At 43.5% G+C, this 26,712-nt stretch overlaps 1 pseudogene; it reads right to left on the bottom strand.

Moving 5' to 3' along the window:
• Positions 1-8,111: 8,111 nt before the first annotated feature.
• LOC149280594 (small nucleolar RNA SNORA35) lies at positions 8,112-8,237 on the bottom strand (annotated as a pseudogene).
• Positions 8,238-26,712: the final 18,475 nt, after the last annotated feature.

Here is a 26,712-nt window from a genome sequence, read left to right as displayed (position 1 = left end):
CAAAGCGGATTCCCTATCGCGTATGTATGACTTACCTTCTGATACATCTTCGAATCAGGACACAGTTCTGTCACCCAGTCATTTTTTGGCAGCTACTCATTCCTTATGGGACTCTATTCGAAGACACTCTCACCAGTCTAACCCCCCAAACATACCAGGATTACAATTTCGTCAAGGACTTTTTTACCATAAAGATCATATCTATGTGCCTCAGGAGATCCGTCTCCAAGTGTTACAGACCTTCCACGATACACCTCTAGCGGGACATGGTGGCGTGAAACAAACCCAAGATTTAATCCAACGCTCGTTTTGGTGGCCTAAACTGAAAGAAGAAGTAAAATCATTTGTGTCCTCCTGCACTGTCTGTGCTCGTTCCAAAGACTCCCACCATAAACCTGCTGGTCTCCTCCAACCCCTTTCAACTCCATCTAGACCGTGGGCAAGCATATCCATGGACTTCGTTACCGACCTACCTCCATCTTCACACCTGACCACCTTACTGGTGGTAGTGGATCGATTTACTAAGATGGCCCACTTTATCCCTTTCGAGCATCTTCCATCCGCGGTGGAGACAGCATGTCTGTTCATCACACACATCTTCCGTCTCCATGGCCTACCTGACAATATCATCTCCGACCGAGGATCTCAATTCACCTCTCGCTTCTGGAATGCTTTTTGCGACCAAATCCACGTCCACCGCTCCTTGTCTACAGCTTTCCACCCGCAAAGCAATGGCCAAACCGAACGAACTAATCAAACTTTGGAGCAGTATCTCCGTTGCTTTACGACATATCTTCAAGATGACTGGAGTTCCTGTCTACCGTTGGCCGAATTTGCTTATAATAACCACGTTCACCGATCCATCCGTATGTCACCTTTTTTCGCCAATTACGGGTACCATCCATCCATGCTGCCTGGATCTCCAATTCTAAATACAGTGCCTTCAGTTTCAGAACATGTCACCAACCTTACTCAAACATACAAATTGCTACATAATACCCTGAGTACTGCGAAACGTCATTATAAGTTCTTCGCAGACCATCATCGACGTCCTGCGCCTTCCTATAAGATAGGCGACAAGGTATGGCTCTCTACCAAACACCTGAGGTTATCTTGTCCTTCTAGGAAGTTAGGTCCTAGGTTCATAGGTCCTTTCCCTATTACTCGTGTGGTTTCCCCATTGGCGGTAGAATTGAAATTACCCAGCACCTTAACCGTCCATCCGGTTTTTCATGTATCACTGGTGAAACCATGGAGGAACAACCCGTTCCCGGGCCGTCACCCTGTTCCTCCTCCCCCCATCATTGTTAATGATAACCCCGAATATGAAGTTGAGGATATTTAAGACTCTCGATATTATCGTAAACGATTACAATATCTCATACGGTGGAAGGGATATGACTCTGACGAAGACTCCTGGGAACCCGCTGCCAAGGTTCATGCTTCCACTTTAATTTCTGCCTTTCATTTACACCACCCTGGTCGTCCAGGTCCTTCAAGAGTCCTGAGGCCTCCCGTTAAGGGGGGGAACTGTAAGGGTCCCGGGGTTCGGCACCTACCGGGACGCCCGCCCGTCCTATCCGGCAGGTCCCGCGCCGTTCGCGGCGCCTCCTCCACGCCAGCTACTAGACGCGCGCGCGCGCGTCACAACAAAACTTTATACGTTCCCTGCCGCGGACGGCGGGGAACGCGCCTGCGTGACGTCACGCACGTAGGCGTGGCGTTCACGAGCGGGGTATTCAAAAACTGAGCACTGAGACTCATTCAGTGCTCAGTTATTGTGCTGTGCTGTGCTGTGCTGTTCGTGTGTTCTCGCCCTTCGTTCCTGTAGTAACCCTTTGTGTACCAGACCCGGCTTGTAGGAGATTGACCCTTTGTGTACCAGACCCGGCTTCGTATGAGATTGAACCTTTGTGTACCAGACCCGGCTTCGTATGAGATTGACCCTTTGTGTACCAGACCCGGCTTCGTATGAGATTGACCCTTTGTGTACCAGACCCGGCTTCGTATGAGATTAACCCTCTGTGTACCAGACCCGGCTTGTAGGAGTTTAACCCTCTGTGTACCAGACCCGGCTTGTGGGAGATTAACCCTCGTATACCAGACCCGGCTCCTGTTCCTCAGCCTGCTTCCTGCTTTCCGGTCTCCACCTGTATTTGTTTTTTGGAACTCCTCTTGAGTTCCTAACAGAGATAATGATAGGGCATGGAAATGATGGGGGGAGGAATGTGCATTTACATACACGCGCACAGCTACACACATACAGTTGCAAACATACACCTTCTACATACAATACACATCCCCTATAAACATTATACACTTACACATACATACATATGTTTGTTAAAATTGTAGGATATTTGTTAAATAAAGGATATTAATTAAATAAAATGCTATAAGTATCTCTATATTTCCATGTGGTTCTGATTTGATCTACACTCACAATGCAGGCTTAGTATATGTTAGTCGGTTGATCTCTATGTTTCTATGTGGTTATCCAGGGCTTGGCTGGACTGGCCCACCGGGATACCGGGAAATTTCCCGGTGGGCCGGCAGATCCGTGGGTTGGGCGGCCGGCAAACTAACATTGAAAACAGCTGCTGAGCGGCTGCGAGCGGGATTGGAAGCCTACTCTGGCACCAGGGGTGGGCTGGGCAGGGGGACAATTGCCCCCCCAGGCCGCCCTAAATCTAATCTAAACGGCCGCTGCGTGCTGATGCGGCTGGCCGGCGGCATCAGCACCTAGCACGGAGCTTTCACCCCTCACGCTGCTCCCATCACTATGCGGCCATCATATTGCTGGAAATCTAATCCAAACGGCTGATGTGTGCTGATGCTGCCGGCCGGAGCTACTTTAATACTTTTTAACATTTTTTTTTACTTAATATGGCAAGCCGATCCGGCATATTACATTTAAAAAAAAAATTATAGTAGTTCCGGCCGGCGGCATCAGCACGCATCAGCCGTTTAGATTACATTTCCAGAGCAATCTCATGGTCGAATAGTGATGGGAGCAGCGTGAGGGGTGAAAGCTCCACCCCCTCGTACTCAGACTGCTGGAGCACCGGATGTCGTGTCAGTGACATCCTGTTAGTATAGAAAACGGCAGTCTGCAGCTACCAGAGGACGGAGGTCAAGATGAAAAAGCCCCAAAGTGGAAGAAGTAGGTCAGTAAACTAATTTATTTTTTTAACAAACTGTATAATATTTTTTATGTAAAAGCCTTATGCCCCCCCTATATGCCACTCTGTCTCCCTGATATGCATTATACCCTCCTATATGCCACTCTGCCTCCAGAAATGCCTTATAGCCCCTATATGCCACTCTGTCCCATGATATGCCTTTTAACCCCCTAAATGCCAGAGTAGCATATTGTACCTCATACCATATGAACAGTACTAAGGATTTACAGAAACTGAAAGCCCTACAACTTAATACTACAAGCAGTTCCTTCCACATGCATGGAGAGAAGAAGGTAGGAATTGGAATGCTGAGCATGTCTAATCTTAAAGCCTTCCCAGCGTAACAGACAATTTGCATAGTGACATGTATTGGGATAACCATTTAATGGCAAATATACACATTTTATTATACATTATGACAATTATACAGATGTTAGTGATCTACGTTATCATTGTTATAAAGGTTCTATAGTTCTACTTTGAGATTGAGTTTAAATGCAGTGAGTTTTTGGTTACTTTATTATATGCATTTCTGATATGATGTTGTGAACCTATATTCTTGTGGGTTTTTTCTTTTAATCACAGTTTTTGACAAGCCTGTTGTATGAGCACTGTGTAGCTTTCAATACAAACAGTCCCTAAACCACAGTGCAATGACTGATTCGGAACAAAGGGAAGTGACAATGCATGAACATCCTTTACTGTTCACTATATAACACCCTCAAACATAGCCCACACTGTGCCTGCCTCTCTTAGCACTGCACAGCTACAACATGGGAGCCATGAATTATTAAATCAGTATTTCGTGGTAATACATAATTTCTTATCAATTATTCATGCTAATGTGTGTGTAGTTTACTTAATTGTGTTATTGACGATCAAAAGTAATTTCCTGAAAGTCCTCAAGGACAGAAAATTTAATCAGCATAACGGCTGCTCAGATGCGTGGACGTTAAGTATTCGTAATTTGCTGAGCAGTTCACTTATTTACGCTCCTTTCCCAGGAAATATGAGTTTAATCAAACTATGGCAAGGAGGAGATTGTGCAACAGTCAGAATGCAATTCTTCAGCTGCAAGGGAGATTAACTTGCAATTTGCCACAGGGAGTCAATAATATATTGCTGTATCCTCAACCATGGGTATCCAGACCTTCGCTTTAAGGGGCATTATTTTAAAAGCCTTTTGTAGACTACAATTGGGATGCATTAAGATTAGACGGAGCCCCCCTTCATAATATATAATAATAATCTAAACTATATACATATTTATAGGATTACTACATTTCTTTTCTACAATTCTGGATATTTTTATTAATCTATAGGCAGTCACAACACAATTCATCCCTAAATTCCATCCCCAGTAATCACAGTTAAAAAACTGAAAGGAAATCGCAGACAAATCTAAAGGGGCCATCATTCAAACAAGTTTTTGTTTACACAAAGCTACATGAAACCTAGAAAAACTAGTTGAATGTCCACACAAAACTAGGTACCTATTAGACAAGACAGTTTAACAATAAATATTAACATGGTGGAAGCATGGTATGCACATACATAGATATTTGCACACAAACATGTACTGGATTGATTTATACAGAGATATCCCACATAAATACACAAATATACATAATTCTATTCACTAAAGTGGTTCAGTTTTGTTGGATGGTGGATGTCTCTATCTGCCAATGTCTACCCAGTGCCCTACTACTACTGCTGCAGTTTTATCATCTTCCATATGCTGAGGGATCAATTCATTAAATATCCAGTTTTTTTGAAAACTCAGTATAGTATGCTGCTGGATGTGTGTACCCATTGTGGTGCTACTGTTGCTAGAGGTAGTGGTCCTGCATTGCAAAATCGACTCTGGATCTCTTCCTAAACTGTGAGATACTGATGTTGTAAGTGAGTCCAGAAGGTGGCAGGGACCTTCTTTTTTGGAAATGCCCCCTGAATTTCATTTTCAAATCTGATAAAACTAAGAGGCTTTTTTGGACAGTAGAAAAATGAAATTCATTGCCCCTAAAACGTACACAATAAAAAGTGTCCTGCACAAGTCTATTATATAGTTGGTAAACAGTACATGAAATGCTGAAGTCTCAACAAGTTAAAAACATATGGTCATGCCACCTGGTCAAACATTTGTTCTACATCCGGATTAAGCAACATCGCTGGGCTTCCTAAGGAATCATGTGCCCTAATCAATGCTACAACAATATATCTAGCCCCAATGACTGCCCCATGACTGGGGCAGATTACTCCCTGGATCAACTTGCTAATACAACTGTCCTTTTAAAAGTCGTAGCCCTTTATGTTATGCTTAACCAGAAAAGCATCCCGACCTTTCTTAAAAATATCCACAAAATCTTCTTTGAACTGGAGATATCAAGGTGGGGAGATGTGGCTTACTTGTAGGGGTGGTCTAACTCAGGTACCAAACATCAGGGAGTGCCACACTGGTACACAGGTGTCCCAAGTCTAACAGAAATTCCCTCTCATTAAATGTCTCCCTCTTCTCTGTTGACTGATTCTGCGTCCCTGTCCCCATTTCCCACAGTTTTTTGTTCTTCTTTTGTCTTCTTTCTTCCACTTCTTCTTCTTGTCACCCTTCTCCATGAACCAGGCTTCCAGAAGCATTTCCATGAAAAAGCAGAGCCTCTGGCCACACCTTCTTTCAGATTATAGTAATAGAGTAGAGGCTCTCCCCATAGCTCTGTCTTTTTGCAGAAGTACTCCAAGACCCCTGAATAATGACAACAGTGAAGAGAAAGAGGTGCGGAAATGCTTCTGTCTTCATTATTCTGGGATCTCAGAGCACTTCTGCAAAAGAGAGCCTGCCTGTGACAGAGACTCTCCGTAACCACCTCAGAGTGTTGCTCACTATGAGCATAGTGTAACCCCAAAAGAGCGACGTGGTGGGACAATATGTGTTCGTAGCAACGCAGTTCCAATTGTCGTCTGGCATTGCCGCGATTCCTAGCTGCCGTACAGTTCCATGAATTTGCTGCTAGTCCCAAGCAGAGGGAAGTAAAATCTGACCAGCACAAGGGAAACACAGTATCTGTGAGCCCTTAATCCTTGGGAAAGTTGTTGAATATGCTCCTTTGACTGAGGGGGTAAAACACAGGGATGGGGGTGCAAAACATGAAAGCAGGAATGGGGCCCAAATTAACACAGCCTCACCCCAGGACACCCCTCTACCGGGGTTACACGACAGGACACCCCTCTACAGGGGATACATGACAGGACACCCCTCTACCGGGGTTACACGACAGGACACCCCTCTACCGGGGTTACACGACAGGACACCCCTCTACCGGGGATACACGACAGGACACCCCTCTACCGGCATACACGACAGGACACCCCACAGGTTACATCACAGACTGACACACCTAAATACAGGAACTAGCCTAGGACTGTATGATAACTATTGGAGATTCCGTCACATCTTATGGCCATAGTATGCTTAGCCCACCACTACGCCAAAGTACTCCAATGATGGTGGGTCCTAACGCTAAATTCCTGCCTACAGAGGTACTAAACAAACCAAACATGAAATCCAAACACAGCACTGAGACATACCTTTAGACTGCTGACTGAAACAAACAGAACACATGGGTGGGGCACACCTTATTAAGGAAATAGAGCTGAAGCAAAGAGCAAGACTGGAATCAAGGAATCAGAGGTTCAGGACAGAACATACAGAAATCCAGAAATGGACCACAGCAAGACAGGGAAACAAAAGACATGCAGCTCCGCAGCCTGGGTAGAGCGTGACAGGGAGACATTGAAAGTGCATTTAGCGAGTAAGACAGTGTTAAAGAGTGAGTGAGCGAGTGATTGTGAAATGGGCGTGAGCAAGAGTGGGTGTGTGTTTTTACATTTTAATGTGGGGGGTTCCAAATAAAGGCTCGGCCCTGGGTGTCAAATTCTCTCAAATTATTATGTAAAAAAAAATAACAAAGAGATAGGTGTGTAAAATGCTAAATTAGTAGGATCATAGACCTCTTTATGTAAAACTATAATCCTGGCAAGATTTGCATGTGGTGAGACCTCGGAGGTTGCAAATGATGCATTAAACCCTTTGTGACAAAGGCTGATTCTATTTTTTGTACCGTTCGTGACAATAGCTGTTTTATCGTTTCTGTGGTTTTTGTGTTTAGCTGTAATTTTCTCTTAACCCATTTACTGAACCCACACAAGTTATATATTGTTTTTCTCAGGACAAGAAGGGCTTTCTTCAGACACCATTATTTTTCTCATATCATGTAATTTCCTATAATAAAAATAATAAAATATGACAAAAATTTGAAAAAAAAACAAATTTTCTCACTTTTATTTGAAAAATCTTTTATTCATCATAAAAAAAACTACTGAAAAAAACTGCTAAATAGATTCTACTATTTGTCCCGAGTTTAGAAATACCCAATGTTTTTGTGTTTTTTTGCTTTCTTCTGCACGTTATGGGGCAATAAGTACAAGTAGCATTTTGCTAATTCAAAACCATTTTTCTCTGAATCTGGTAATTCTGTCTTCATGTGGTATTTGGGTCATCTTTGAAGCCGGCAAATTAAATTTACCTCACCAAACCATATATTTTTGAAAACTAGACACCCCAGGGTATTTCAGATGCTGATAGTTTAACCCTTTCCATGCACTAATCCTACCACCAGCCCTTGTCAAAGTTTGTGATAGTAATTGTTTTTGGTGTTTTTTTCACACACTTTGTACTTCAGGTGTGAAATTACAGCTCCTGGTATATGTCACTGTCACACAACACCCCGATATGTGTTCAGCAACATCTCCTGAGTACATTGATACCCCACATGCATGAGTTTGTCAGATTGTTTGGGGGCAAAACGGCCACATTTGGAACATGAGCAATCCAGTTTTTCAACTTGGAAGTTTTACATCTGGGTAAAGAAAAATACTTGTACCCAACTATCAGTAGGGACAGGTTACAAGAAAGCCTGGCCTATCTCCAAGAAGGGATTTGATCTAGCACCGTTAAGCGAACCCTTAGCCACGGAATAGACACAGGGGACACATTTGCTAAACAGGTGTTGCTAAGATGCCTCGCTACTTAGGCATCTTAGCAACACTAGCTAAGCGAAGGAAGCGACTCGTGATCGCTTCCTAAACCCGTTTTTCGGTGTGCAGTCTTTCACACAGTATTTCACACCAGGACAGGCTCTGCCACACCAACACGCATACACACACACACACACCAGGACAGGCTCTGCTGCACTGACACCCGTACACACACCAGGACAGGCTCTGCCACACCGACACTCAAACACATACATCAGGACTGGCTCTGCCACACCGACAGCCAGACACATACACGAGAAAAAGCTTTGCTACAACCACACTGTAAGAAATCATTTTTATACTTTTATTCTGTCACACACTTAAGGCTTGACTGCGACTTGAGTACTACGAACATATGTTTTTTCAACACATAATGTAGCTATTTAGAGGATCCTCTGGTATATTGCTGTATCCTATGTCTGCTTCGTTAGGAGTTCCTAAATTTATATATTGCCTAAATATAGTAAAGAACTTTTACACTAAATAACAAAAGGGTTTTAATATATAAGGGCAAGGTCTTTTTCTCGCGCTCTTTCACCTTCCTCTCACCAAGAATACTGAGCCTACAGTACCGGTGACTACCATCTGTTCCATCAACCAGTACTGTATGTATATTACTTTGTTATTGAATAAACCTGCTTAAGAATACTTTGAAGCTGTGGTCTTGATTGTTTGGTCACTGGAGAAGTTTAGATATTCAAGACAAAGAATAATCTAACACACACCCAGAAACACACACACCAGGAAAGGCTCTGCCACACGGACACGCAAACACACACACACATACACCAGGACAGGCTCTGCGAAAAGGACACCCACCAGGCCAGGCTCTGCCACACCGACACCCAACCACACACACCAGGACAGGCTCGGCCACACCGACACCCAACCACACACACCAGGACAGGCTCTGCCACACCGACACCCAGACGCACACCAGGACAGGCCAGTATTTTCCACACTGCTTTGTTGTTGATCCCCCCCTTGTGTATCGCCCCCAGTCAGCACTATGTGTATTTATGCCTCCTGCCTGCACCTCGCTTTAGTATTGATTTATGTAATGGCCCCAGCTGCCCCCCTTGTGTATTGATGCTGGCAGCACAGATAAACCAACTAGACAGATATACATCCCCCATACTGCAGGGCAGCATTTTATCTGGTGCTGGTCAGCAATATTTCAGTTATATGTGTCGTGGAAAACATGGCCTATGTGATCACCCTAATGCCCCCACAACCTTGTGTATTGTCCCCAGCTAGCCCCCCCTTTAGTATTTATTAATGTAATGCCCCCAGCCAGCATCCCCTTGTTAATTAATGCCCCCCATAGTATCATGTTCTCCCTGGAATCCTGATTGCATCCACAGGATCTGGTCAACACCCAGGTTGGAAGCATATGACTTGCCACCTGTGCCCCCAAACAGCCTGCCTGTGGCATCCTAGTCACAAACTGCGCCATGCTTCCTGTGCCATGCTTTCCCCCCACTTACACATCCATGCTATCACATACACATGCATTCATTTGATTCATTCACAACCTGTCACGGTAACCCCCTGAGGCTGAGGACACATGGGGTCGTTTTGAGTTTGATGGATTTCTGGGGAGACTCCTTGGCTGCCTGCCCAGTCCCCTCTTTGGTCACCTTGTGCTCATTGGGGGCCACAGGTTGAATGGGAAACCCGTCTGATCTGCCCTAACCTGACTCCCATGAACTACCCGGCTATGGGGCTCTACATGGCCGGAAACCCTCCATTCGCCTGAATGGGACCTAGCCAATAAACCAATAAACTGTGCGGTGTCTAGGAACTGTGGAGATGCTCGCTGGCAATTAGAACTGCGTTGCTTGGACACCTGTTGTCCCACCACGTCGCTCGTGGTGGGCAACACTTGGTGGTGGTTACGGAGAGAGAGCTCATTTGGGCACCCTGGTTTTATTACCAATCTTTAGGACCGGGGTTTACCCAGCCACGGCTATGAAACTTTGGCCCGGCTACAATGCAGACTATTTCCGGGGACGTTTCTGCCACTGTTGCTCAGGGTCCTGAGGTCGGATCAGGTCACATTTTAGACCATAACATCCTTGGACCCTGAGCTCATCCCCGAGATTGATGCCGCTCCATCGAGATCACCCCGAAATAGTGACTATTTGCCAGGCCTTAGAACTGTATGGAGGCAGTTGATGGGATTAAACCCCTAATCCTATCATATTTATGTGATAAATATCTGTTCTGTCTTTAATAAACTGAGTCCTGTTTTCACCTCAACGTGAGTGCTGTCTGATGCTTGGGGTGGGCTGCTATGATACTTTATTGTCCTTTTTAGGACAATAGTAACACGGTGTATCTCAGCTTTGGCTAGCCACAGTGCCAACGCAGCTCCAGTGCAGCGGCATCCCCCTGTCACTATCCCGGCTCCGGACGCCGCCGGGAGTGTCACCATCCCGGCTCCGGACGCCGCCGGGAGGAGGTCTGGCCGCGGTTCCCGTACGCCGGGCGTTCGGGACGGCGGGCGGTCCTCCGCTCGCGGCACTAGTAGCGGGCGAAGGGTTGTCCGCAGGTCCCGGGAAAACATCTCCCCGGACAGCGGACGAACCTCCGCCCGAGGTATTGGGACACGGGGAGGATTCGGCCCCGGGAACAGTAGTTCCCGGAGCCTGTGTACTTACCCGTCCTCCGTTCGTCGGTCCGCCTCCCGGGCACGCTGCACGTTGCAGGAGGAATGATGGACGGCTGGGGGGCGTGGTTTTGGTTCTGGTCCGGGAGGGGCTTGTGGATTGGCGCCAGTTTTAAAAGCCGGCTGTGCCTTTCACAAGTACCCTGTTGTGGTCTTCAGTTTGTGTATCTAGTTCGTGCATCTAGTTTCCTGTTTTTGACCTTCGGCTTGCCTGACTCTCCCTTGCTCCACGATTCGGTACCTTTGCTTGAGATCTCTGGTTTTGATCCCTGGCTCGTCCGACTATCCGCTCTGTGTATCAGACCCCTGGCTCGTCCGACTATCCGCTCCGTGTATCAGACCCCTGGCTCGTCTGACTCTGCTGCTCCGTGTATCCGACCCCTGGCTCTGCTGACTACCCGCATTGTGCTCCTGTCTCGTGCTGTGCCTTGCCGTGGCTGTTGCCACTCAGAACCTATCTCCAGCTGGTGGGAGGTTGTCCACTGTTGGGATCGTCTAAGTCCTGGACTGCTGCTGCCGGGAATTCCCCTCTCAGTAGCGGTAGTTTGGGCAGAAGAACTTCTGCGGGGACGACCTTCCTTAATAGTCCAGCGAAACACTACTTCTGGCTGGTGCTGAAGGGGTTAATCCCTGGTGTCCCGGCAGGAAGAAGTAATGTTTGGCAGGAGTACCTAGTCGGGGTACAGGGTGTTCTGTCACACAAACATTAATTCACTCATTCATAGGTAATTATTCATTCATTCAATCACGCATACTCGTTCATACACCCTCCACCACCCCCTTTCCTGAACTGCAGAGCTCTAGGTACCGCTCGGCTGCACAACTTTAGATTTAGGGGGCCTGGGGGGCAATTGACCCCCGGGCCGAGCCCTCCCCTGTTGCGCTGGCACATACATTTCAACTTGGAATTTTGACATCTGTTCCTCCTGTGCCCATGTTCTATTTAAGGGATCTTTGCAGTTGGCTAATCCAATTTACCCATCCAAACCATATATTTTTGAAAGTTAGGGAGCACCGTGTATTGTCACTAAAATGGAGGATCATTTCATACCGTTTCATACCCATAGACTGGGCATAAATAAGGGTACTACAGATGGGGCTAGTGCTCTAGTAGGAGTGGGTGGAGGGCTTTTAATGCCCAGCCACTCCTTTGTTGCCTTGGCCGTGTGTTTTTGGTCATTGTCATGCTGGAATGCCCTTCCATGACCCATTTTTTTTTTTTTCTCAATTCTCCTTTATTGAAAATATGCACAAACGCAATACAGAGGCGCACAAAAAAGGTTACACCAACATTGTGCACAATGTGTCAAATCAATGTAAGATGCTCCATAAACGACCCAGATCAAAACACAGCAACCGATACATAGGTATATATCACAAGGTCACATGAATATAGAAACGGCATGCCAGAGTCCACAGCCGAACAAATAGAAAAAGGTCGCTGTAGAAAAATATGGTGAAAAGCACATGGCGCTAGAGATGTTGAGACATCAATAAGAAACAATAACAAAAAGTAAATACAACAAAGTAAATAAAAAGAAGAAACGCACTGCACGGTAGTCCCACCCAGGACACGATACCCCTCACATGGGTGCGGAAAACTCCAAAATACCACCAGTAGCACCAATCGAGCAAGGAAGCCCAGCTAGCGGGGAGGGCAGCAAATGAAAGAGAAGGCTAGAGCAGGCGGTAGGGGCGCTAAACCAAACCCAGCTCTCGCATGCGCGGCGAAGACACAAACGTCGACCACGGGAGCCATTGAAGAGTATTCCGATATTCCTCCCCCTTGGAAGAAGCAACTAAGTCCTCCATTTGAGAGATTGTGTTCACCCTAGAAACCCAGGCACTGACGGGAGGTGGACCCGGGGTCTTCCAAAATCGGGGGATAATTGATTTAGCAGCCTGGATGAGGTGAAAGGCTAAGGACCGCTTATAAGAACCATAGGAGGAACGGGTATGATGGAAAAGGAAAGCCGCGGGGGAGGGCACAAAGTCAGGATCAGCAATCTCCCTGACCACCGTGCCAACCGTAACCCAGAATGGCCTGATGTCAATGCAATCCCACCAGAGATGAATATAAGAGCCAGTATCAACGCCACATCTCCAGCACAGAGGGGAAACCAGAGGTATATAATGATGTAGGTCTTGAGGGACCTTATACCAACGGGAGAGTAATTTATAAGAACATTCTTGTATCTTGCTAGAAACGGAGCCTTTATGTGTCAACAAAAGAATCTTATCCCATTCAGAATCGGAAAATGAGGCGGGCAGGGAAAGATCCCTCTCCCAAAGGCTTAAAAAGAATGGCTTAGTCTTACAATGTTCATCCACCAGGAGATTGTAAATGTGCGAAAGGAGGTGTTGAGGCTCGCGAGGTGAAACGCAGAGGTTCTCAAAATGGGAGAGAGGCCTGGTGAGAAGGGCGTTCGGCAATAGAGTGGAGATGTAGTGCTTGAGTTGGTGATGCAGGAAAACGCAGGGGAAGGAAGAAGGGGCCTGCCTCATGAGGTCTCTAAGGGGTCGGAACGTAGTACCTTGGAGAAGGTGAAATAAACGTACGTGCTTAGTACGGAGCGGTATGCAGAAACTCTTGAGGCCCACCTGAGTATTACGATCAATAGCGGGGTTGTGTGAGAGGGGAAAAAGGGGACTGGGAGACGTCGACAAGAGGCGACGAGAGGACAGCTGCTTAAAGACACGTAAGGTGGCCGAAATAGTGGGGTGAGAAGGTATTGTCAGATTGTGATAGCGTCCATGACCCATTTTTAACCCCTTCGCTACCTTTGCTGGTTCAGGACTGTCATGACAAGAAGGTCACTACAGTTTTTTTTGGAAAAAAGACGGCTATAAGGGGGCAGTACAGAGATCACTCCCAGGACCTATTTATACCCAGGACTGTATCTATAACAAGGGGACATCCTCTACGGCTGGAGGAAAGAAGGTTTCTACACCAGCACAGACGGGGGTTCTTTACAGTAAGAGCGGTGAGATTATGGAACTCTCTGCCAGAGGAAGTGGTGATGGTAAACTCAATAAAAGAGTTCAAACGGAGCCTGGACGTGTTTCTTGAAAGCAATAATATTACAAGTTATGGATATTAGATTAATAGGGACAGAACGTTGATCCAGGGATTTATTTTGATTGCCATATTTGGAGTCGGGAAGGAATTTTCCCCCTGGTATGGGGCAATTGGCATCTGCTTCATAAGGGTTTTTTGCCTTCCTCTGGATCAACACAGTAGGGACACAATATGTATATAGGTTGAACTTGATGGACTTTGGTCTTTTTTTCAACCTTATGAACTATGTTACTATGTTACTAAATGACCTTTGACGGTCCTGAACAGTCAAAAAACAGTTAAAAAAAATTAAATAAGCTTAGAAAGTGATCAACGATCACTTTCTTCGCTTAAATGGCGTTACTGTAATGCCTCGATGTCGAGGCATTCAGTAACGCCGAGATCGGCATCGGGGGCCATGTCTGGCCCCTCCCCGGGGCGTCAACAGCCACTATACATTGTATGGCGGCGGACCCCCGTTTTAGATCAGGAGGCATCCAGCGACACCAAACACTTACCTTTGGATGGAAAAAAAAAATGGGCTAGCATTTAAAAATAATTATGCAGTGATGTCACTTGATGAACCATCCAGTACCAGCAAAATGTGTAAAAAAAATATAAAAAAAAGTATTAAAAAAATAAAAAATACAAAAAAATAAAGTTTATTATTTTGAGCAAATGCTAAAATTTCTCAAAAATCTCAACAAAGAGTTAAAATAAAAGCACTTCAAATACCCAAGGGATGTCTAATATATAAAAAAAATGGCTGATGGGGTAAATTGGAGTGGCCGAGTTCAAAGATAGGGCATAGGTACAGAAAAAAGCGCACTTCCCAAATGTGGCATTTTAAATCTCAAACAACCCGACAAACCCATGCATGTCGGGTATCACTGCACTCAGGAGATGTTCCTAAACACACATTGGGGTGTTGTTTGACAGTGACATATACCAGAACCTGTATATCTATAACTAAAGTACAATTTGTGTGAAAAAAAAAATTACTATTACAAAGTTTGACAAAGTGTAGTTCTATAATTGGTGCATGGAAAGGGTTAAAATAACAGCATTTGGAATACCCTGGGGTGTCTAGTTATCAAAAATACATGGTTTGAATGGGTTAAATTGAGTTAACCGGCTTCAAAGATATTCCAAAGAGGAGATGGAGGCAGACTGACCAGATTTGTTAAAAAAGATTTGGAAATCATAAAACGCTGCTTGTACTTATTGCCCTATAACTTACAAAAAACAGCAAAAAAACATAAAAACATTGGGTATTTCTAAACTCAGGACAAGTAGTAGAATCTATTTAGCTAGTTTTTTTACTTGCTTTTTTAGGTGATTAACAGATTTTTCAAATAAAAGTCATAAAATTAGTTTTTTTTCAATTTTTCACCATGTTTGTTTTATTTTTTTTATAGTAAATAAGATGATACGATCAAAATGGTATCTGAAGAAAGCCCATCTTGTCCTGAAAAAAACAATATATAATTTATGTGGGTACACTAAATGGGTGAGGAGAAAATTACAGCTGAACACAAGCACCACAATAGTGTCAAAACAGCCTCGGTCCCACAGGGTACAAAACGAAAAATGAGCCCGGTCCTTAAGGGGTTAATGCCCTGGCTAAGGGAGGGAGGTTATCACCCAAGGTTTGACAGTACATGGCACCACCCATCGTCCCTTTGAGGTGGTGAATTTGTTCTGTCACCCTTAGCAGAAAAACAACCCCAAAAGCATAATGTTTGCAACTCCATGTTTGATGGTGGGGATGATGTTCTTGGGGTCATAGGCATCATTCTTCTTCCTCCAAACACGGCGAGTTGAGTTGATGCGAAACAGCTCGATTTTGGTCTCATCTGACCCAGTTCTCCTCTGAATCATTCAGATGTTTCTTGGCAAACTTCAGACAGGCCTGTACATGTGCTTTCTTGAGCAGGGGGACCCTCCGGGCGCTGCAGGATTTCAGTCCTTCACATAGTGCGTTACCAATTGTTTTCTTGGTGACTATGGTCCCAGCTGCCTTGAGATCATTGACAAGATCCTCCTGTGTAGTTTTGGGCTGATTCCTTACCGTTCTCATGATCATTGAAACTCCATGAGGTGAGATCTTGCATGGAGCCCCAGATCTGGAGGGAGATTGACAGTTATTTTGTGTTTCTTCCATTTGCGAATAATCGCGCCAACTGTTGTCACCTTCTTACCAAGCTGCTTGGCAATGGTCTTGTAGCCCATTCCAGTCTTATGTAAGTCTACAATCTTGTCCCTGACATCCTTGGACAGCTCTTTGGTCTTGGCCATGGTTGAGCGTTTGGAATCTGATTGATTGCTTCTGCGTACAGGTGTCTTTTATATTGGTAACAAGCTGAGATTAGGAACACACCCTTTAACCCCTTCGTGACAAAGGCTGATTTAACTTTTTGTACCCTTCGTGACAATGGCCGTTTTAACATTTCTGCGCTGCTCATGTTTAGCTGTAATTTTCTTCTTTCCCGTTTATTGAACCCACACACATTAGATATTGTTTTTTTCAGGATAAGAAGGGCTTTCTTTAGATGACATTGTTTTGATTGTATCATATTATTTACTATTAAAAAAAGTATAAAATATGGTGAAAAATTTAGAAAAATATGACTGTTTCTAACTTTTAGTTGAAAAATCTTTTACTCATCTATAAAAGGTAATGAAAAAACCTGCTAAATAGATTCTACTATTTGTCCTGAGTTTAGAAATACCCAATGTTTTTATGTTTTTTTGCTTTTTTCTACACATTATGGGGCAATAAGTACAGGTAGCGTTTTGCTATTTCAAAGCCATTTTTTCCAAATCTGGTAATTCTTCCCCCCATGTGCCATTTCGGGTATCTTTGAAGCCGGCCAATGCAATTTACCCCATCAAGCCATATATTTTTGAAAACTAGACAGCCCAGGGTATTCCAAATGCTAGTATTTTAACCCTTTCCAAGCACTAATTCTACCATCAGCGTTTGTCAAACTTTATGGTAGTAATTTTTTTTGCATTTGTTTTTTCACACACATTTTACTTTAGGTATGAATAAACAGGTTCTGGTATATGTCATTATCATAAAACACCCCAATATGTGTTTAGCAACATCTCCTGAGTACAGCGATACCTCACATGAATGATTTTGCCTGGCTGTTTGGGGGCAAAAGGGCCACATTTGGGGCACGCGCATTTTCAATGTTGAACTTTGACGTTTGGCGATCAACTGCCCATGTCCTATTTGGTACATCTTTGAGCTGGACCATTTCAGTATGCCCAATAAAGCCATATATTTTTGAAAACTAGACACCCCAGGGTATTTCAAATGCTAGTATTTTAACTCTTTCCATGCACCATATCTACCACCAGTCTTTGTCAAACTTTGTGGTAGTCATTTTTTGCATTTGTTTTTTCACACATATTTTAGTTCAGGTATGAATTAAAAGGTTCTCGTATATGTCACTATCACAAAACACCCCAATATGTGTTCAGCAACATCTCCTGAGTACAGCGATACCTCACATGAATGATTTTGCCTGGCTGTTTGGGGGCAAAAGGGCCACATTTGGGGCATGCGCATTTTTCAATGTTGAACTTTGGCATTTGGGGATCCACTGCCCATGCCCTATTTGGTACATCTTTGAGCCGGTGTCTGTAAAATCCCTGGGTAGGGAAATAAACATAGAATGATTGTTACAAAACTTAAGGAACCTTGCCCACATATCTAAGTCAGGCCTGGCTCCAGCCAAATGTGATACTAAAAGAAGGGAAAGGAGATGGGAAATGAAAGATCTCCCCTGGGGATTTATATGCATGGTGAAATTAAATTAGCCAAGAAGGGATTGCAATTAAAGTTTAGTACAGATTAATGGAGCTCAAGATTCTTTGAATACACTCCTGGAATCTTCGAAGAATTGTAACAGAAAAACGGTCCTTCATCTTCACAGAACTATATGACTGCCTGGCCCTGCTGTCTTGTGTTGGGCTACCGGCATACTGAGCTCAGAGAGTTCCAGTAACTTATGCAGACTGGATGAGACCTGTAACGGGTTCACCAAGAGAGCTGTAGTAACTCCCAGAGATCACCAACATGTATTCTCCTCTTGTCCCCGGAATCACTTCCAGCACCAGCCAGCATGCGCACCTTGGAACCCTGCTATGTGTAGCCAATAAGTAGACACACAACTACCTTGAACTGAGTACAGCAGGAATGAACAGTTTATTGTTGTAAAACATAGACTGATATAGCCACAGAACTTCATTAACATAAATCAACATTGATAAACAGATACATGTAGACAACCCAACCTTTAATCCCCTTTAGCTACTGAATATCCCCCTGGTAGCCATCCTGTTAATGGGATTAGTTTAACAATGGAGTTCCTGCCTGTTTGGCAGCCAGGCTGGAGCCATCTCTGAGTACCTTGGGCCCCTGTATGACAGGTCATTCTGTCACAAGACCATCTTGGGAGACTCAATAGTCAGAAAATAAGTAGTGAATAAGCATTGGGCAATGACAAGAATTTAACAGGAGCCAACACAAAGTGTCAGCTAGGGTGTCAAACAACTTCAGACTAGACTTGTGCATTCATCTTCGGGCGAACATGAAAATGAACACGAAGAGAAGACAGGAACAGGCGAATATTCGCGGAATACGAAGATTTTTTTTCCCTCGAAGACGAGCACGAAGATGAAGAGCCCCCTGGTGCCCAAGTCTACTTCAGACTACTACTAAAACCAAATGATAAGCGTATTGTAAAGTAGTATTTTCCCTTCCATGTTCCATTTAATCCCAAGTAGATGCCATAAATCCTGATGGGCGGGTAACACTTTAATGAATAGGTAAAAGCTGTACTATCAGCTATAGACAAACAGGCTCCTCTCTTGGTAGTAACTATGGCCTGCATAGCTTTTGTTATGGGGGCCCACTTCAGCTGGAATGAGGGAATTAATACTGGGATATTCCGAGGAATAAGGGGCAGATAAGTGAAAAATCAGACCCTTTTTAATGAAAATTTACTCATAGCGATACCAAGAGTGACTCTCCAGACAGGAAAGGGAGGGGAGTCAAAGGGGCTGATAATAAAACATTTTGCTAACTCTTGAGAGTTATTTGATCCCCTGCATCTGGATCAAATAAGGCTGAAATTAAATTTGGGCATTCTAGAGAGTGCTGTGGTAGCGTAACAATCTCTGTATGGAAACCACATGATAAACCAGTAATTAGAAAATTTACTAAATCAGGGGAGGGATGATTCTGCATCTTCTCAAAGAGACTCAACTGAAGACTAGACCGGAAATAGTGATAAAAATAAAAATATCCTTAGTATCACCCACAATTAGCTATAATGATATAACTAATATCATAACGCTGCCACCACCAAGACAATTTATTAATGGGGTGCCTTGGTCCCCCAAGCGAATTAGACTACGAATAAAGGAGTATTTATTATGAACAAAAAATAGTCACGGTGCATACAAAAAATATGATAAACAGATTATTTACACCAAAAATAAAAATGAGAAATTGCAGAAAACCTAAGTACTCACTTGAATGGTAAAGTAACAGTTTTTCTGTAAGTAGGGCTCCATCAAGGAAAGATGGTGACTCAGAATTAGATCTTGGCTCCTAGTAAGCACACCGACCAATTTCCTATCATTAAATTTATACTTTTTCCAGGTCATCTCAAGTTTCCAAGCCGCCCCAGAGGTGGTATAAGCGAATATGTCACATGTGCTACTTATAAAGAAAAGGAATCCCAGCACTCCAAACAGCTTCCAATCTTTAGGATACTTTATTTAGAGAAAGTAAAAAAAAGAAACGTTTTGGCCAAACAGGGCCTTTCTCTAAATAAAATATCCTATAGATTGTTAGCATAGAAAACGGCAGTCTGCCCCCCAGACCAGCCGAAATCTAATCTGTGCATTTGAAATACCTTGAGGTGTCTAGTTTTCCAAAATATATGGTTTGATGGGGTAAATTGCATTGGTCAGGTTCAAAGAAACCTGAAATAGCACATGGGGCAAAATGACCAGATTTGGAAAAAAATGGTTTTGAAAAAGCAAAACGCTACTTGTACTTGTGGGTACACTAAATGAGTGAGGAGAAAATTACATCTAAACACGAGCACCGCAAAATTGTTAAAACAGCCTCTGTCCCAAAGGGTACAAAAAGTAAAAAAACAGCCTGGTCCTTAAAGGGGTTAAATTGAAAAGCAGGCGTTATTATTTCTTTCATGCAATAGAATACTGCTAACATTTTGTCAATTCAACCTCTGCAGCTAACAATCCAATAGTAGAGCCCAGTGGCGGAGTTCCCAGGGACCAGGGTTGCAGGGGTCGCGACTGAGACCGGGCCCTGGAGTTCTGCCACTCAGGGGGGCCCAAGCAGGTTTTGTGGGCCCCAGATTTGTGGGCCCCGCGGCCGGCGGAGCGGCATTGGGAGCCGCCTCCAGCAACAGGGGCCGCCTGGGCAGGGGGACAATTGCCCCCCAGACCGGCCAAATCTAATCTGTGCAATGGCCGCCTAGTGATGGGAGCAGCGTGAGGGGTGAAAGCTCCGCCCCCTCACGCTGCTCTCATCACTATGCGGCCATCAGATTGTTGGAAATCTAATCTAAACGGCCGCTGCGTGCTGATCCCGCCGGCCGGCGCTACTTTAATACTTTATTTATTTATTTTTAATATGGCAAGCCGATCCGGCATATTAAATAAATAAAAAAAAGGATTAAAGTAGCTCTGGCCGGCGGCATCAGCACGCATCGGCAGTTTAGATTTACATTTCCAGCAATCTGATGGCCGCCTAGTGATGATGAGACTGAGAGCAGGGTGAGGGGTGAAAGCTCCGCCTCCTCGCATTCAGACTGCTGGAGCACCGGATGTCGTGTCAGTGACATCCTGTTAGCGTAGAAGACGGCAGTCTGCAGCTACCAGAGGATGGAGGTCAAGATGAAAAAGCCCCAAAGTGGAAGAAGTAGAAAGTCAGTAAACTAATTTATTTTTTGTACAAACTGTATAATATTTTATCGGTATGTGTGTTTATGTAAGTGTGTCCGTGGGGGACAAACAACATAATGCTTTTTTAAATTATTATTTTTAAATGATTAAACAAAAAAAAGAAATCTCTATGTCTGTTCACAAGTTCAGCTCCCCAGTGCCACTTCTGTCCCCTTTCAGCCCCCCCATGTCATTGCTGTCCCAATTCAGCCCCCCATGTAATCTCTGTCCCCTATGAGCCCCTCCCAGTGTCACCCCAGTCCCCATTCAGCTCCCCAGTGTCACCTCTGTCCCCATTCAGGAGGAAGAGTGCCCCATGATATGCCTTTTAACCCCCTTTATGCCACTCTGCCTCCAGAAATGCCTTATACCCCCTTATATGCCACTCTGTTCCATGATATGCCTTTTAACCCCCTATATGCCAGAGTGGCGTATAGGGGTATAAGGCATTTCTGGAGGCAGAGGGGCATATATGGGGTTAAAAGGCATATCAGGGGGCAAAGTGGCAAGCCTGGGGCAGATGTGCATAGCTGGGGGGGGCAGGTTGGCAAATAAAAGTAAAAAAACCCAAAAAACTAAAATGTAGATAGAAGGGGGGTAGGGAGAGGGTAGATAGCCTGAGAAGGGGGGGTAGATGGTGTGAGAGGAGGGTAGATTGGGTTGGGGGCGGGCCTGAGGCTTCTAGTTAAGCCCCTGGTAGAGTCATCATCCACAGCATCTAAAAATGTGACATAATTTTGTCTGATATCACAAAAATTTTTCCAGTTATCTGGTGAGCTATTCATTTGTGAGATTCCTATATCTTCATGCTCTCAGTGGTCTAACCTGATTCATGATTGACATGTCTGTATGATGTCATATTGTTATTTTATAACTCAAATACAGGTCTATAAGTGGATTGTGCAGGCAGAAAGCGCATTTAGAGCTAATTTGGACAACAGATATTGTGCCTTTTGGGTGAGGTCATCCTGTAACAGGACACTAAAACACCAGTAAAACTTCTTTTTAAACTTATTATTAAAGACACTTTGCGAAAATGATTAAATAAAAACAAATTTCTTTGTTTTTGATTTTTCTTGTATTATTTGAAACAGAAATTTAAAAAACAGTTTATCAGCTGAACAACTATGTCAAGGATGAAAAAGGAAAACATGACATAATTTTGCACATGCATATTTTTTCTTAAATAAAATGTGTATTTTACAAGATTAAATACTGTGCTGATAATAGTAAAATAGTAAAATACAAGATTCCCAAAACCTAAAACATAAATAGGTATTTTCCTGTCTAAAGACAGTGTGCCTTTTTAGCTGCTGTATCTGGTGTCACAAAGTAGCATAATAGAGCCCTGTGCGGGACTGCTTTTTTAATCCTGCTCCCGCTGACTTTTTGCCCAATCCCGCCCGCTCCCGCAATGTGGGTGTTCCACTCCCGCCCGCTCCCGCCACATTTGTGGCCAATCATCCCCACCTTCTTACCTGAACTGCAGATTTCCCGCGCAGTCCTGCAAGGCTGCCCTCGAGTTGCTCCCTCACAGCGTCTATTCTCTTGCTCTGCCCAGGAACAAGGCGGAGTCACAGGAAGTGACGTCACATAACGTGACTCTGTTTTGTTCCTGGGCAGAGCAAGAGAAAAGACACTGCAAGGGAGCAGCGCGAAGGCAGCCTTGCGCGACTGCGCGGGATTACCGAGACAGAGTATAGTGCCTGACCGCCCGCTCCCGCCCGCAGCATCAGCAAGACCACCCGCGCCCGCAAGTTTTTTGGCGGGTCCCACGGGACCTGCCTCCCAATGCAGTACTCTATAGCATAAGACCATGATTTATTAGATGGATTGTAGGGATGCTCTGTCACAGTTGCATGTCATTCTGTATCTCTCTCATGCATCCTAGTGCCATTTAGAGGCGATAAGACCTGCAGTGAAAAGTAGGAGACCCATGCCCTTAATTGCTGAGATTACTATTTTCTAAAATAGGCTAATCAAGTGAGAGAGATCCAGAAGGGAAGGTGTACTTCTTTTACATAGGGCCATTGGGAATGGATTGGTGGACTTTGTAATACATGAGAGGGATCCTCTCTTAGCCAATGACCAGCTGACTTCATACCTCTGGGACCTCCGATATATATGTATAATGTGTATAGACAGGCCAGGCAAATATAGCCCCTCAAGTTTTACAATATTATTGGTAATCTGCCCCTAGTAAAGCAGCCCTGGGGCTTTCATAGTGCTAAGATTGCTCTTGTGTCTGGATCTCTACATTGTGAAGAACATGGGTGCAGGGAATACAAAGATGCAAGCTCTTCTGAGTTCAGGGCCAGGTCACAAATGCTCCTTAGTTCTGCCCATCGGCTTATTAGGTGATTAAACCACGTTGTGGGCTGAAGGCCCTTGGGCTAGTTGAGGAGTTGAGATCACACAAACTTTCCTGGCATGGCCTACTAAATGTTGCAAAGAAGGCTTGAGTGGCTGCACAGAGACTAAGAAGACACACGCAAACTGAGGATACAAATAGACAGACTGGTTGGGACACCCTGATAAGGAACACACAGAGACTGGATGATAGAGAGGCTTTGAGCATTACATGGATGGGACGTAAAGAGGTTTGAGAAGTCCCAGGGATTAAGAAACAAGGAGGCTGCAAGAACATGGATCAAGGACATTATCATAATGTTCCTTTTAAGAAAAAAAAGGATTATGTTTTTAGTATGTATTGTTGCATATACTTCTCCTCTCTTAAACAATACCCACAATTGATATGTGTGGAGAATAATCCATTCTGCGTTGTGTATTAATGATAAATTTAATACCCTTGTTACCCCCTCCAAGAACTAACATATAACCTTATCTCCTTTTCCAGATAATATACATGTCTAGTTCTACTAAGGTTTTTTACCTGATATTATAATAAAACAACCCAAGATTCTTACCAGAGAGAGAGCTTTAATTAGAATCTGCCCAGATTAATATTACATAGTTACATAGGCTGAAAGTTCAGCCTTTCTTATATCTGTTAATTTGTTGCTGTTGATCCAAAAAAGACAAAGACAGCAAAGACAAAACCAGAGTTACAGTGATATAGAGATGACAATCATTCATACCAATAACAAACATCCCATCTATCTAATATCCGCTGCTAAGTGTGCATGCTGTGTGGGTAATGTGCAAAGGGTGAGACTCGCCAATCTAGTGTGTAAAGTGTATATATGAGGTCACTGTCCTGTGTTCCCAAGACCCCACCCTGTGATTTTATTGACTTGCTATTTTTGCCAAGCCTATCTCCAGGTGATGCATTCCCTTCCCTAAATAGCATGTAGGTGTGATATCTTCTTACAGCTGTCTTTCCTGTTATCCATGTTCTGTCCAAGGCCCCATTCTGTGACTTTACCCTTAAGTGGCTTGCAGCTATCATACACACATACACACATAAACTTAATCAAGCACATATTAATTACAAATATATATTCCTGTTATTTACCCCAACATGTATTAATTCCCATATTTTGCTACATGCCCTCATATGTCCATGAATAAGCTTTTAGGGCCTAGTTGCTGGAAAGAAACACCAGTATCAAAATAAGTAAAAGTTGTTAAGGAAGGAAATCGTTATGCTCATATTTGTAAATGTAACATAATTGATTATGTCTGTAGGTACTCCTGTCCTATGATTCCTAAATATAGGCAAGGTCATTATCAGCAAGTGCAGGTTTTGGGGAAGCAAGGGCTCCTACAATCTCACACTAGTATTTACCACCACATTCCTACCTTGTATACTAATGTATTGATTTTAAGCTGGAGGCCTGTAACATGGAAGCCAGAAGAGGGGTTGTACTTTACGAATCCATTCCCAATCAGGGCCTCCATCGTATTGTTATAACCTCTATCATGATCCATTCCTCAGGTTTTAAAATGTCTAACATAGGCCCATTAGACATTTTAAAACCTGAGAAATGGATCATGATAGGGGTTATAACAATTACGGTGGAGGCCCTGAATATAGATTTTCAAATTATAACCATACAAAAAGCTGGTCCTAATTTTTAAAATAAAAAAACTCTATCCAGAAATGTTTAGACACATCTAAAGAATTCCAACACACAATATAACACTGGAACAAACACACAGCAAATATTAACAATGGTTTAAAGACAGTATTACAGACAATCTAACCCTTTCAATTTTGTGAAGCTACTTCAAAAGGTAAATAATATGTAGTTTTCACTTTCCACTTTTGAGTTCAGAATAAAACACTTTAAGGGGAACAGGTAATTCACAGATACTACAACCAGTAACGGATTCAAATCTGATAAAAAATATTGTGCTGTTTTCTTTTTTTCAGACATGACATGTTGACCATTTGTATGTATTCTATTCTCTGTCTGTTTTTTTAGCCTAATCCACTAGACAAACAGCCTGACTGTGGTAAACAAAAGAATGGATCATTCTCATTCACCCAAGCAGATCTCTGACCACCGGAAGTCTGTGGAGGAACATAAAGAGTCAGCTCAGTGTGGTGGTTAAGCAGGGAAAATTACCAAAAATATCTCGTGACTGACAACAATGATAGCCTGAATGTCTAAATGAAGTCTACTGGAGCTAAATGAGATTTTTTTTCCCCCCAATATTAGCTTTCATTACTGTATCCAGCTGATGTTCAAGGAGAAAAATATTTTCCCCACAATATTGATACATATGAAGCACATGGTTTATTTGAAAAGCTGTGATCAGGAAAAATTAAACACTTGAGTATGTTTTAATATGTAACCCTTTCAAAGCTACTACATGGTGTACATGTATATTTATACATAAATATATTTGTATAATTGTTGGTTTTAATTTTGGACATAACAATGCTGATTTATTTATGTTTAAATACCTTGTCAATTAGTTTGATCACATGGGATAGGCAGAGTTTGCTTTGATTTTATTAGACACACATTCAGCTGGACCTGAAATCATCAGACACCATGCTGTGAATATGAGGTATGCCCACTTATTATTTATGTGCAACTGGGTATATAGTACAGTGAAGGAAAAAATGATTTGATCCCCTGCTGATTTTGTACATTGAGACATGATCAATCTATAATTTTAATGGTAGGTTATTTGAACTTTGAGAGACAGAATAACAACAAAAAAAATCCAGAATAGCGCATTTCAAATAAATTATAAATTGATTTGGATTGTGAAATAAGTATTTGATCCACTATCAATCAGCAAGATGTCTGGCTCCCAGGTATCTTTTGTACAGGTAATGAGCTGAGATTAGGAGCACTCTCTTAAAGGGAGTGCTCCTAATCTCAGTTTGTTACCTGTATAAAAGACACCTGTCCACAGAAGCAATCAATCAATCAGATTCCAAACTCTTCAACATGGCCAAGACCAAAGAGCTGTCCAAGGATGTCAGGGACAAGATTGTAGACCTACACAAGGCTGGAATGGGCTACAAGACCATGGCCAAGCAGCTTGGTGAGAAGGTGACAACAGTTGGTGCGATTATTCGAAAATGGAAGAAACACAAAATAACTGTCAATCTCCCTCAGTCTGGGGCTCCATGCAAAATCTCACCTCGTGGAGTTTCTATGAGAAATGTGAGGAATCAACCCAGAACTACACGGGAGGATCTTGTCAATGATCTCAAGGCAGTTGGTACCATAGTCATGAAGAAAACAATTGGTAACACACTATGCCATGAAGGATTGAAACCCTGCAGCCCC

Source organism: Sceloporus occidentalis, unplaced genomic scaffold (assembly GCF_023333645.1).
Source record: "Sceloporus occidentalis isolate IW3139 unplaced genomic scaffold, rSceOcc1.0.p SCAF_152, whole genome shotgun sequence".
Taxonomy (NCBI): Eukaryota; Metazoa; Chordata; class Lepidosauria; order Squamata; family Phrynosomatidae; genus Sceloporus; species Sceloporus occidentalis.
This window is presented reverse-complemented; position numbering and strand designations above follow the sequence as displayed.